This window comes from Conger conger, chromosome 11 (genome assembly GCF_963514075.1).
Source record: "Conger conger chromosome 11, fConCon1.1, whole genome shotgun sequence".
NCBI lineage: Eukaryota > Metazoa > Chordata > Actinopteri > Anguilliformes > Congridae > Conger > Conger conger.
In genome coordinates this window covers 28,054,533-28,069,311 of record NC_083770.1, presented here as the reverse complement: position 1 = coordinate 28,069,311, position 14,779 = coordinate 28,054,533, and the positions used below count along the sequence as shown (strand labels likewise).

The window sequence follows — 14,779 nt, the reverse complement described above, 5'->3', positions numbered from 1 at the left end:
AAGCCATATACAAAGTGCTGTAATTTCTACAATGTGAAAACAAAATGTATAAAAATATGCGTTAATAAAAGCTGAACATCTGCACATTAAGCACATGTTCACAAATCTAAAATTGTGGAGTACTGAGCCAAATAAAGAAAAAATGTATCTTTGCCCAAAGGATTATGGATCTGACTGTATATTTAAATGCCACCAGAAATCTCCAATAATACGTTATCGAACGTATTCGAACTAAAGATTTGGATAGGATTTGATCGCTGAAATTTCATCCAATAAATCTGTTGTCAAAATATTTAAGGCGTAGCCTAATTGCTGAAAATACGGTAAACATGAAATTAGTTACTTTTTCCTATTTAAATCCCCTTATTTTCATACATCGGTCTTCATTCGCAAAGAAATGGATATCTTGTACTAAATGCATATCTTGAATGCCATTCGACAAGGCTAATTTTCAACACGCAGTGGCAGGAAATATTCCAGTCTGAATATCCAAAATTTTTAATTAGGCTACCTAGGCTATTTAGCGCACTGTCTTATGAATGACAATACTTAGCTTTCAACGCATAGCGTGCACAATTTGAAAATAAATGAATAATAAGTAATATTCCAAAGGCAGGATATGGGCTACAATTAAAACACGAATATACTTTTTATATATATATATATATATATATATATATATATATATATATATATATATATATATATATATATATAATACGTAATTTCAGTTGTATACCTTTAAAACGACAGTAAGGTGGCAATACTTTAAGACCATTCTAATTGTAATACAATATATAGCCTATAGGCTAGCCTACGTTTGACTGCATCGCTTTCCCATGCGTCTCGGTGCACAGATTAGAGGTGCCTAATAATAAAACGAGAATCACAGTCCGGGCAGCTTGTAACTGAGCTATGAATATTTAGACTAAATGTGTTTTAATGTAACTCAACAATATCAGTCTGCAATAACCTAGTAACCTACAGCGTGTTGTAAAATTAGATGCCAAATTGGCTCATTTGGCACCTAACACTTGTTTTGGTGTTACACTTGTTTCGGTAGGTACACTTTATTTTTATTTTGTAAACATATATTTTAATTTGCAGAGTAGGCCAGAGTAGTTGATCATGTTCCAAACTTTTCTCTCACGTTTTAAGCAGGCTAATTTTGCAAAGAAGCTGCTTTTTAGGTGCAGCCTTAATTCTCGACAGCCAATATTCGCGAAATCCGCGCTTACAAATGCCGTTAGTATAAACTGCAATTTAGTCCTAGAAGTCACATTTCAGGTAAATGATTGGTTACAGAATAATTTACATCATCTACTTACCTTTTTCTTTGCAACTAGATCCAGCAAGCGAACTATTTTCCTCAATTATATTTTCATTGTATATTCATGTACAGCCAACTACCGCAATACATAGCTAAACAGGCAAACGATAAAAAAGAACAAAATACATACGAAGAATACTGCACACAATAATTTACCTAATGTAGACTGTACGGAGTGTGACACTTAGATGTGGAGTCCTAGCGTTTCAGTCCAAATGACATGCTCAATCACTGTAAACTAGGAAGCCGAGTGCGCTCCTATTGGAAACTTGGATTTACTAATCGGAGTCTAGCATTACAAGCGCCCTTCGTAAAGGAAAATTAATTCCCAACACTCCACATCCCTCCCTCTACATACTCGCGCACGTTTCCCTTAATTCTCTTCCCTTTCCTAACCTTATCTTTGTCACGAAGTAGGTGTTACTTTATAAATCACCATAGCTTAGAAATCATAAAGTGCCCACAATGCTGGGGGTATCTCTGTAATATAATACTCTTAATCTCATATATACAGTGACCTCTGATTTATGACAATATTTCAAAAGTCATACCTGTGTGTAAAAGCATGTGGAACACCCTTTCAAATCCGCATGAGGGTATAACATCTTGCCCACTTTATAGAAATTGTGAAAGTGGGTTAAAAGCTTCACGTGACTTGTTTGAGAACAAGTGACAAACAAGTTCAGACTTCTGGAACTAATAATTGGACGATCTCCAGAAAATAATTAAATAATGTACATTAGGAATGTGTAGAACTTGTTTCATTAACTGCACTGCAAATCAGAGTGGGCCGCTGGCCTAAATAGTCGCTGCAGTCATTTACGGCAACAACCATCCCCGGGCCACATTATTAAAGTATTTTTATGTTAATTAGTATTCGGGCCGCCTATGTAACTAATCGTTTGGAGTAGGCTACTTACTGTAATAAAATGGGGTGTAGCCTGATATGTGTCTATAATCACTTTGCTTGTATATCCCCCAAAAATAAAATGGAGAACCTATCGGAAATGTATCATGCATTTTAATATGTATCTTGTTTTTCCAATGTGCACAGATCAATGAATAATATAAGTTAAATTTAAAGTTTCTTGATCAAAGTTTTTAAATACATTTAGATTGTACTGATCACGTGCACTTCGAAATACAGGTTCTGAAGGGGTTCTTTAGTTTGATTTCACAGACAAATATATTTTTTTTATTTTCGGAACGCTCTATCATAGGTTTGAAGTTTTGAAACCATCCAGACAAAGACCCATGTACAGTCCCCTCCAAAAGTATTGGACCAGGTAAATTCCTTTGAAGTCAAAAGATGCACATGAGATAACAGATCCAAATTGCATTTTTATCTACATTTGTTAAACAATTTAGAACATATGACCCTTTTGTATCAGACCGTACAATTATTAGGTGAGCAAAAGTACTGGAACTTGTGACTGACAGGTGTTTCTTGTTGCCCAGATGTGTCCTGTTAGATTGATTTGTTGAAAAATAAATAGTTATGAATGTCTACTCTTGGTTTTAGCCTTGGGTTTTGCTTGTGAAGACTGAATTTGTGTTAGCAAAAATAAACCATCATGAAGACCAGAGAGCTGTCTTGGAGAGAAAAGCAAGCCATTTTGAAGCTGGAGGGGAAATCGATCAGAGCCATTTCACAAGCATTGGGGATAGCTTGGGGAAACCGCTGGTGTACTGAGCAACACACAGCAGCTACCTAGGAATTGGCCTTGCTGTTCCGATACTTTTGGAGGGGACTGTAACTTGAACAGGTTTTTCTATGGAATCACAGGTTCCAATTGGAACCTTTTGTTTGAGTGTAGCTGCTTTCTACCCTGTTCTGTTCCAGTTATTATGTCCATCCTGCCCCCCCAACATTCATTCTTCGGATGACAGCTATATATATATATATATAAATAATGTACAGTAAGGGATTATTACACACAATTTCCATGCAAAATGCACATCAAACAGGTCAACCAAGGAAAACAACAGCAGTTGATGACAGAAACATTGTGACAGCTGTGACGGAAAACACCAAAACATCGGTCAGTGACATCACAAGCAATCTCCACGGGGCAGGGGTGAAGGTATCTCAATCAAGCATTCAAAGAAGACTTAGATAGCAGCAATATAGATGCTATACCACCAGATGCAAGCCACTCATCAGTCGTAAGAATCGGAAGGCAAGATTACAATTAGCAAAGAAGTACAGAGACGAGCCACAAAAGTTCTAAAGTTTTATGGACTGATCAGACCAAGATTAACCTCTACCAAAATAATGGAAAGGCCAATGTGTGGAGAAAGAAGGGATCAGCTCATGATCCGAAACATACAAGCTCATCTGTGAAGCACAGTGGAGGAAGTGTCATGGTTTGGGCTAGCATGGCTGCTTCTGGAACTCACTAATGCTTATTGATGATATAACTCATAATGATAGCACCAGGATGAATTCAGAAGTCTACAAAAACATTCTGTCTGCCAACTTACGGAGAAATGCGTCCAATCTAAATGTGGTGAACTTCATCAAGCAGCAAGACAATGACCCAAAACACACTGCCAGCACAACAAAGGACTTCATTAGGGAGAAATTGTACTTTTGCATTGGGGCAATTGTACTTTTGCATTTAGCATTGGGGTGACATTGGCTCAGGCAGTAAGAGCAGTTGTCTGGCAATCGGAAGGTTGCTGATTCGATCCCCTGCCCGGGCTGTGTCGAAGTATCCCTGAGCAAGACACCTGACCCCAAAATGCTCCTGACGGGCTGGTTGGTGCCTTGCATGGCAGCCAATCACCGTTTGTGTGTGAATTGTACAGCGCTTTGGATAAAGGTGCTATATAAATGCCAGGAATTTATCATTTACCCAAAAGGGGAAAACCCCCCGACAACAACTGAAAGAGGCTGCAATAAAAGCCTAGAAAATCATCACAAAAGAAGATTGTAACATTTTAGTGATGTCAATGGGTTGCAGGCTTGGTGCAGTTATTGCAAAGCAAAGGATATGCTACCAAATATTAATGTTATTTACTTAAATACTTTCTGTTCCAATACTTTTGCTCACCTAAAAATTGGGTGGTCTGATACCAAAGGTGTTATGTTCTAAGTAGTTTAATACATCTAGGTGTAAATACCAGTAAATAAAAGCTGAAATTCTGAACTCCTGTGTTCATCCTTTTATCTCAACCCTAAATGTATTCAGTGTATTGCAAAAACAATTGTCCTTGCTGTTCCAATACTTTAGGAGGGGAAAGTAACTTGAACAGGTTTTTCTATGGAATCACAGGTTCCTATTGGAACCTTTTGTTTGAGTGTAGCTGCTTTCTACCCTGTTCTGTTCCAGTTCTTATGTCCATCCTGCCCCCCCAACATTCAGTCTTCGGATGACAGCTATATATATATATATATATATAAATAATGTACAGTAAGGGATTATTACACACAATTTCCATGCAAAATGCACAATTTCATCACTTTCTGAATTGATGCAGCAGGCTTATAGATTGAAATCGTATATAGGCTTTAAAATCGTACCCAGTGCTTCCCAGCTTGTTTGCTGGCATTACCAGGGATGAGATAGGCTATGTGTGAGGCTCGGAGTCCTGTCCGTGAAGAGTACTTGTACATGAACCTTATTCCGACAATCTAGTGAAACTACCTCAAACATGATTTCCATGTTTACAATTAGCGAGATATAGAATGATCCAAATCAGACAGCAAATTCTACCCTCACTAGGGGCACCTGAGATGGTAGAACCTTACACAAATGGTATAACCGTATGCCCTTCACTTGTCTTACAGGACTTTCTTGATTTCCATGTAGTTCTAACTAATTAGAAATGTGATGTTAAATCAATGTGTTATTTCACTCTATGACACATGCAGTTGAGAGAATCCGTTGTTACTTCTGCAACCTGGTTGTGTGATTTCATTTATGAGGCTCCAACAGAATCTGCATTTCAGAGGTTTGACTGCATGATTGCATGTATATTATTTCAAGCTTTAGAACTTTCACATCACATAACATAGCATTGTCTTGTAGGAGACCGCTACAGTGTGATGTCTGAGATTAATATCTAGATTTTAATGTTTCCAAATTAATTTCAGGTGTTTAATCTACTGTAACCTACTGATGAAAATTAATATGGTCAGAACTCATACATACATATACATGCATGGATGAGAAAAATATATGACATGTTTCCATTAAGAACATGCTGATGTTTTTCTACCTCTACCTTTCTGTTTGCATTCTCTAGTTCAGTTTAAACCTGGTCTGGTTTAGTTTAAAACGCAAACACATTTTTGAACATCAAATTTGCACAGTGCCAAATGTTTCTATTGACACCTCAGACAGCAAGTGTCCCCGGGCCAGATCTGCGCCAATTATGGCCCCAAGTCAACCGGAACCACCGGAGATCCGCCCCGGAGTCGCTGGCCATCTGCGACGTCTCATGTCGAACCCAACCCTTGTTGACACAAATGGGTTTTAGTCAAAGTAAATAAAGCCTATGCATACAAATCTATATTGGTGCATATGCCCAAGTATCAGAGAAGTAAAGCTAATATTACTTTTGACTCCAAAATTGACTGGCCAATTAGCATATATTCCAAACATTTCGTTTCGACATTTATCATTTACATTTTCATTTAATATACACAATTATATTTACTATTTATGTTTATATTTAAAATTTACATTCATATTTGACATTTATATTTATATGTAATATATGATTTTTAAAGAATGAATGAACAATTTGAAAATATCCATCCATCCATCCATCCATTATCTTAACCCGCTTATCCTGAACAGGGTCGCAGGGGGGCTGGAGCCTATCCCAGCATACATTGGGCGAAAGGCAGGAATACACCCTGGACAGGTCGCCAGTCCATCGCAGGGCACACACACCATTCACTCACACCTATGGGCAATTTAGACTGTCCAATCAGCCTAACCTGCATGTCTTTGGACTGTGGGAGGAAACCGGAGTACCCGGAGGAAACCCACGCAGACACGGGGAGAACATGCAAACTCCGCACAGAGAGGCCCCGGCCGATGGGGATTCGAACCCAGGACCTCCTTGCTGTGGGGCGGCAGTGCTACCCACTGCACCATCCGTGCTGCCCAATTTGAAAATAGTTTAATAGAATTTTTTTTTACACTTGCCGATGCTAAATTTGGAAAGAATTGAGCAAGATTACAATGTGTGCAGCTTTTTACAAATGGCAACCCATAGAAAAGGGGCTAGAGTGAAGGTTTTGATGAAAATAAGCTCTCTCTATTTCTCTCCCATCCTGTCTAATCAGTCATCATCCTATGTTGTTTAGATCAGATTATACTTTGTTTTCAGGTTTCTCTGGAATTTCCCTTGTATCAGAATACAAACTCCCTTTCACATACCGGATGACAGACACACATTGATACAGTAAAATAAGACAAACAGTACAAAGACTTATAGTTATATATTTCATTAATAATAGATTAGTAGAATACATGCACATGTACTTATCTTAGTAATTGTACTGTCCCCCAATCCACCAGCCCCATAGCCAAGGACGAGACAAGATAACATCCATATATGCTTAGAATATTTTGATCTGCATATTATGGACTGTGAATGAGGGAGGATAAGATTTGAATGAAACACTGAAAATGCACACTGTTTCAGGGTTCACTGAAAATGCACAACACAATCAAACCATGCAAAAGCCTCCAGGACAGCTCATTGGAGTGAAACACTTTCACTTTGCCGCTGGCAAATGAGAAGCTCTGTCTCTGTACCTGCTCCCCTTGAGCTCCTCTTGAAAAATAGAAATAAATAGATAAAAAATAGGAAAATTGGCTTCTTCTTTCTTTGGTTGCAGCTTTCAAACATGAAATGTTATTTTCTTCAGGGGTATGCAAGATAATCTGAACGGCAGGGCTCTCTAAAAAATTGTGTTTTGTTGTTGTTGTTGTTGTTGTTGTTGCTGTTGTGTGTGTTGGTCTGTGCGTGTGTATGTGTGTTATTTGCATGTGTGTGCAATGTGGGTGTGTGTGTGAGAGAAAGAGAAAAACCATAGATCACATGTGACAGCTCCTTTTTATTGATGTCTTGAATCAGTGTTAAATAGCCCGAGGAAAGAGGGTGGGATGAAATGGCTGTTTTAGAGGTGACTGTTCTGAACAGGTGACAGTGGATGGTGATGATACTGCATTGGTAATTATGTATATCTGAACAGACCTTGTTAATGACAACTGCTGATATGGGGATTAAACTTGTTGTTTGAGAATAAACAACATTAAGGGGTCAGATTAATTCATATTACAGAACTGTGTCAAATACAAGAGTGGGCTACAAGTAATTGGGGGAAGAATGAACATCAGGTACCTTCATAGCTATCTCAAGCTTTTTTTCCTGCAGTTGGGGTTGTATTTCATCCTTTCAAATGTAGAGTATGTTTTCACCCAATGGCTATGGCGTGACACATGAATGAAAAGTTATGGCCTTCTCAGAACTAAAATCTAAATTTATGGGATCAGGGCCTGAGACAGTGTTTTCCACTTTTATCAACAAAGTGTGAAATGATTGGCTTTCTTGTGGAAGAGTGGTGTGTTCCTCCAGCTGAATTAAAAATTCTGGTAGGCCAAATGCCACAGCATACTGGACTCCATTTCCATTATCGTTCACTTTGAAATGTGTAGCTAATCTATCTGTGATTGCTAAAACCATGAGCCAAATACCCAAAAAACAGGCTTGTGGCTTGTCACAAGATGATTTGATCAAGCCCTTTGTGTTACAGTCAGTAGAAATGAATTATTCAGACATGAGTGTGACTCATTTAATCATGTGAAGGTGACAGGTAGGTTTTATGCAAATGGAAACTGTTTGCATTGGAATTGACATGGATTTATACCAGTTATCTAGCATTTTCATAAACTGTCAGCTTGGGAAAAAGGGAATTTTTTTTTAAAAAGTAAATGGACTTTCACCCAGTTCAGTTTTGTTGTTGTTACTGTTGGTGTGTGTGCATGTGTGTAGGGGGGGGGGGGGACAGAGAAAGAGATTCTTTCTATCCCAATCCTAGATAATTATCACAAGTTTTATTGATGTGTTTTATTGATCAGACATATCATCCCACCCTCAGGACAGAAGTACTGCATTGGTAATTATATTTATATGAGCACACCTTGTTAATGGCAACTGTTGATAAAGTGATTTGACTTGCTAATTCAGAATAACCAACATTAAGGGCTCAGAGGAGTTAGTATTACAGTAAAATATTGGACAAGATTTGAATAACTTCAAGTTCTTGAAGGCAGTGACAGTTAATCATTCATGAAATGCACTCTGTTATTAATCCAAAAGGGTGACAAGTAGTTTTGTGCAAATTGGAAGCATTTCCATTTGATTTAATGCATATTTCATTCTAGTTATCTAGCATTTTCAGACATTGTCAGCTTGAAACATCCTATAAATTAGCATATTGAAAAAGTTATGCAAACATGAAAGTTCCCATTTGGCATGTCAAGCATACTGGGAATGTTCATTGTGAAATGTATGGTGAATGGAACTAGATAAGAGGCTTAGTCACCTCTGTGAGCAGGTGAAGAATGTGACTGACTGCTCAAGGCAAAATTCCAGCATAACGAGCAAACAGGCTGAAAAAGGCAGGTGTGATGCACAACCATACAACCATCATAGAGATGAAGATGAAGACACTGAGTGGGGAGAGAAATACAAAGTAAAAAGGGAAGAATGGGAGAAATAGCCTACTTTAATACACACACACACACACACACACACACACACACACACACACACACACACACACACACAAGACTAGGGGGCTTTGTCATAATTTGTGAGCAGGTGAAGAAGGGATGTCACTGACTGCTCAAGCCAAACTCCCACCCACACGAGCAAAGAGGCTGAATAAGGCAGGTGTGATGCATCACAAAGATAAAGACACAAGGGAAAAATTGAAATACAGCAGAGGGCTGGAAAAATCTCCCATTTGATTTTAAAAGCTAAATTGTATCTTCTACTCGGTGTTAGTCTTAAAAGGGGTGTGGTATCTTCCACAGTTCTATTAAAGAAATGCCACCAATAACTTTTTCCTTCTGTCTTTCCTTATCCAATGTTATTGTCATGTTTCATGTTTGTCATGTCATGTTTTATGTTTAGTTATTATCTTGGTTATGTTATTGTCATGTCACGTATTATGTTAGTCTAGTCTTACCACGATTTAATTGTTAGTCTTGCCATGTCATGTTATTTAGTTTATTGTCATATTTCGCAAACTTGTTATGTCACAATTTATGTTTCATGTTACGTTGTACTGGTCATTGATTAGCATGCACTTTTTTCTGTCTTTCTGCAAATCTTGCATTTCTGCTTTCTCTCTCTCCCTTTCTGTCACTCACACCCTAATTGTTTCAATTCCCCTAGTCTAATTACTAATCTACTAATGCTAGATCAGGATTGGGTAATACTAACATTCTAATCATATGTTCATGTTACCTTACGTTTCTTGTGCATGTCATTTACTAATTTACTAACGCTAGGGCAGGATAGGTTTTTACTAACGTTACCTCGTTAACTTGTCAATCCTCCACACCTGATTTCCATTCTCTTGCTGCTCTCAAGCTAATTGTCTACACCTGTCTTCACCTGAATATAAAGCTCAGTTTCATGTCTTGTCTTTGTGAAATTGTTGCCTCCTGTTTGTCAGTGCATCACTTTAGCGGTGGTTGTCAAGCCATTGGCTACCCGTTACGAGCCAAGCCTGTTTACTGACCAAAGATCATTGACTTCTGTTTTGTTCACCATTGCCTGCCTGTACCACGTCTTTGCCTGCTGTTTTTGTACTTTTGCCCCGCGGAGCAGACTGTAGTCTTGATTCTTGCGCCGTCATTGACCCTGAGCCTGCCTACCGTCTGCCTGTACTTCTGCCCCACTGACAGCTTCATATGTAATGCTGCAATCTAAATATATATTGGCTTATACTGTAGGTGTAGTGTTGCCATTCCGCATAGGAACATTCCAGTTGAGGAACAGGTTTAAACCCACAGTGCTGTCCAACCATAGAACGTCTTTAAAAATGCCTGCTATATACAGTCTCCTCAAAGTATTTGAACAGCAAGGTCAATTCCTTTGTTTTTGCTATACATTGAAGACAATTGTGCTTGAGGTCAAAAGAAGTACAAGAGATAACAGATCTGAATTTTTGAAGCTTAGAAAAGAGGGGGAATCCTTGGGTAGCTTGTACAACCACTTGGAATTGTCCTGAAAAAGGAAGAAGCCGCTGGCGTACTGAGCGACAGACTTTGAACAGGTCGACCAAGGAAAACAACAGCAGTTGATGACAGAAACATTGTGAGAGCTGTGAAGAAAAACCCCAAAACATCAGTCAGTGACATCACAAGCAATCTCCACAGGGCAGGAGCGAAGGTATCTCAATCAACTGTTCAAAGAAGACTTAGAGAGCAGCAATATAGAGGCTATATCACAAGATGCAAACCACTCATCAGTAGTACAAATCGGAACGCAAGATTGCAATTTGATAAAAAAGTACAGAGATGAACCGCAAAAGGTTTATGGTCTGTTCAGACCAAGATTAACCATACCAAAGTGATGGAAAGGCCAATGTGTGGAGAGAGAAGGGATCTGCTCATCCAAAACATACAAGCTCATCTTTGAAGCATGGTGGGGGAAGTGTCATGGCTTGGGCTTGCAGGGCTGCTTCTGGAGTAGGCTCACTAATCCTTATTGATGATGTAACTCATGATGGTAGCAGCAGGATTAATTCAGATGTCTACAACAACATTCTGTCTGCCAACTTACAAAACTAATTGGGAGGAACTTCATCATACAGCAAGACAATGACCCAAAACACACTATGTAATTTGGTCCTTTGTGAAGTAAAAACTTGTAGTCCAATATTCAGGTTAACAGCATTTTATTAATATAGCAAAAATAGTCTTTAATAACAGTATGAAGCATACCGGGTAAAAGTAAGGCAGGGCAATTACAAAATCATGTTAGAAAGGAATGAGCTTTTATGCCCCAAACCTCCTGAAGTAGAATGCAGGTACTTGTCCCTGATTGGGTGACAGACAGACAAATACACATTATTTTGTATGCATATGATGTGACCAACGAAACCAAATGGTCATTGTCAGCAAAGCAGACAGTAAACCCCCTTGATCATTCAGTATGGGCTTCCTAACCACCCTTGATCATTTAGTACGATTGAGGTGTTAGGTGACCATCCAAGAACAATGAAGCAGGAAATGTATTCTTCCCTACAACTACCAACACAACAAACAACTTCATTTGGGAGAAAACATGCAAGGTTTTAGACTTGCCAAGTCACTCACCAGACTTAACCCAATTGAGCATGCATTTTACCTCCTGAAGAGGAGATTGAAGGGGACACCCCCAGAAACAAACAACAAGTGAAAGAGGCTGCAGTAAAAGCCTGCAAAAGCATCACAAAAGAAGAATGCAACAGTTTGGTGATGTACATGGGCTGCAGGCTTGATACAGTTATTGCAGGCAAGGGATATGCTACCAAAAATTAAGCGTTATTTACTTTCATTTACTTAAATACTCTCTGTTCCAATACTTTTGTTCACATAAATATGGGGTGGTCAGATACCGAAGGCTCTATGTCCTAAGCAGTTTAACACATCTAGGTGTAAATACCAGGAAATAAAAGCTGAAATTCTGAACTCTTGTCTCGTGTTCATCTTTTTATCTCAACCACAAATGTATTCAGTGTATTGCAAAAACAAAAATTTGTGGGCTAAATTACCTAATTAATTAACAGTACACATAAATATAATCTGAAGACTGAACGGCAGCCCCAAAACTCCCTGCAGTCCTGCCTTTTATAGCTCAGTCACTGCTGCCTCACAAAGGGCTGTGGGCCAGGGTCGGTGCTGACCACACACACCTCTCCAACCTTCAGCCCACTCTTTCCACCGTTGATGGACACGCAGCGTGCCTGCATCGCTATGCTAGCTATCTCTCAGCTTGTTTGTGAATGAGAATTCATTAACATTGTGATTACATCTGGGCTATTTCTGAAGTCGTTGAGTCCTGCTAGTGGTTTCTGAATGAGAACAAAGTGATGCTATCATACTATTGCATTAGTAACTCCCTGATTATAGCCAATATTATTATTTTAAAGTTTTGCTGTAGAGGTCTTCCATTTAGTTGCTAAGAGCCAGTGATTGACAGGAGACAGCAAAGCCCCACCAATTGTGGGGTTCTTGAAGTGTCACTCTCCAATTACTATTGAACATTATTGTGGGTACAGTGAAGACAAATGGTAATTTAAGGTAATTCCCCAGTAGTGGTGACTGCTTAGAGGAGGCAAAGGAAGCCCAGAATCAATGTAAAAGTTTTTTCTAAATATAATTAGAATGCATATATCAGAACAGCGTTTCATGCCTTGTATTGATACTATTTAGACCTAAATATCTGTTCAAATGCAGCTATATAAACAAGTCCCAATTTGTTATGTTTAAGTCCACATCAGCCCATGGAAGATAGGCTTCCTCATGAATTCTGTTAGAAACATGACAATCCTATAAAGAATATTAATGCATAGTGCTTACTTCTTACTTCTTGGAGTAGGGGTACATTTCCACAATGAGAAGAGTAAATACAAATATATTATATATGGAACTGAAAAATAACCGACCACCTAGGGCCAGTACAGCTTTCTGATTGGCCGAGACATGTCACGTGGGTGTGCATTGTTTTTGTATAACCTTGCCAATGAGAACAGATCAATCATAAGCTAAAATATACAACAAATATCAATGTGCGCAACATCAGGCACAATGGATTTGTAATTCATGCAAGTATAGCCGACTTGGTGAAAAAAATATATTACTGCATTGAGTTACAGATAACAGATATAGATAACAGAAAGATAACCAAGGGCGATGTCTCAAACATAATTTAAGCAAGCGTTTTAACTTAGGCAGTAATAATAACATGACTTACAACACAGGAGTGACTGAGGAGAGAATGATAAAACTTTTATTGTCTATAATTCACTCAGTAAAACAACAGGCAGAGCCGCAAGCGTAGAGGAGTATACTTACAGTAGACTGGGAACACCACGATATGCTAAAATATATGACTTGCCAATCAATGTGTGTTCTTCCAAAAATAAATTTGAATGTACCTGCAATGTTTTTCTTGTATAGACTTCCATTTTTTAAATATCTCCCCTTGATCAATGCACAGTAATAATCATAGTGAAATTAAGCATTTCATCTCTAGTCTGATGATAATATTTCCCACAGGGCACACATTAAGGAATAGTCATCTGCAGTGAATGACTGAGCCTTCATGAGTTCTTTCCATGATATTCTATTAATGTCCCTGCTATTTTTGGAAAGACATCGCAATTGAAGATCCATGTCTAAAGTGGGCTCTCCCTTTGGGTGAATCATTCACAGCCACATTTCTGCTGCTCCAGCTAAGCACACTCAAAGACGTGTAATGGGTGGGAGTTTTGCTACTCTCTGGCTATGCTTGGGAAGACATAATTTCCTTTTATCAGCTCCAGGTGGCTAAATTATTCATTGGAAAGAAAAAAAGCTGCTGTCGATGAGATTAAGTTGTTTATTTACTTTTCAATTTTTCTCCCCTCCAGTTCACTTTTTGGCCTGGAGCAATAATGCCGATAGTTCACTACAAGAAACATAGTGTAGATGGCACATAAATATCCCTCCTCCCTAAGCAACACACACACACCTTATTACGTTACACCATACCTAATTCCATTGTTGTCTCTATATGTACAGCAACTGTCTTTTTTATTTTTATAGCTGTGGTTTGTGCACAGCCATAGTCAGCTGGCAGAAATGCACATGCATACATAAGCACATGCACGCACACATACACAAACACACAAATGCAAATACACCATCATAACCTCCTCTCTCACTCACACACATTTTCTTACCTTCCCCCATAACCCATGTATTTGTGGCCATGTTTATATACAAGGTAATCAAATACAGATTCCCAACAGTGACTTGAGACCACTAAAGCTTGCCTATAAAGTGGGTCCTTCAACATTACGTTACAAAGCATTTAGCAGTTGCTCTTATTCAGAGTGCTCCACAGAAAGGCTCATTTGACTACCCATAATGTGGACACTTTGGTCTTACAAGAGCAGCAATATTGCAATGATAAAGTTAAGAGGTGGAGGGCCGCACAATTGTGTATTATGCTTTATATATGAAGATATATCTAATCATCACCCACAAAGTTCAAAGAAGCAAGTGGAACCACATTACTGAAGGTAAAATAAAGATGAAAGATCTTTCAAGCTCTAAAAAATATAAAGGATGTACATTGAAATTGCCAGAAGCTTAATGGAGCACATGCCTCTTTACAGAGTATTTTTGAGCTCTTTTAGGTTACTCTGGTCCTGTCTAGTGT

General features: G+C 38.5%; 1 protein-coding gene across 2 annotated transcripts in view; it reads right to left on the bottom strand.

The window, feature by feature from the left end:
- adra1aa (adrenoceptor alpha 1Aa) overlaps positions 1–13,620 on the bottom strand; it is a 33,499-nt gene extending 19,879 nt beyond the window's left edge. The window contains exon 1 of one of the 2 annotated variants that reach the window (XM_061260737.1): positions 13,429–13,620. The gene's annotated coding sequence lies outside the window, so the exon portion shown is untranslated. Of the gene's footprint in view, positions 1–1,328; positions 1,454–13,428 lie in introns of those variants that run through there. The other variant, XM_061260738.1, reaches the window with a different exon arrangement.
- Positions 13,621–14,779: the final 1,159 nt, after the last annotated feature.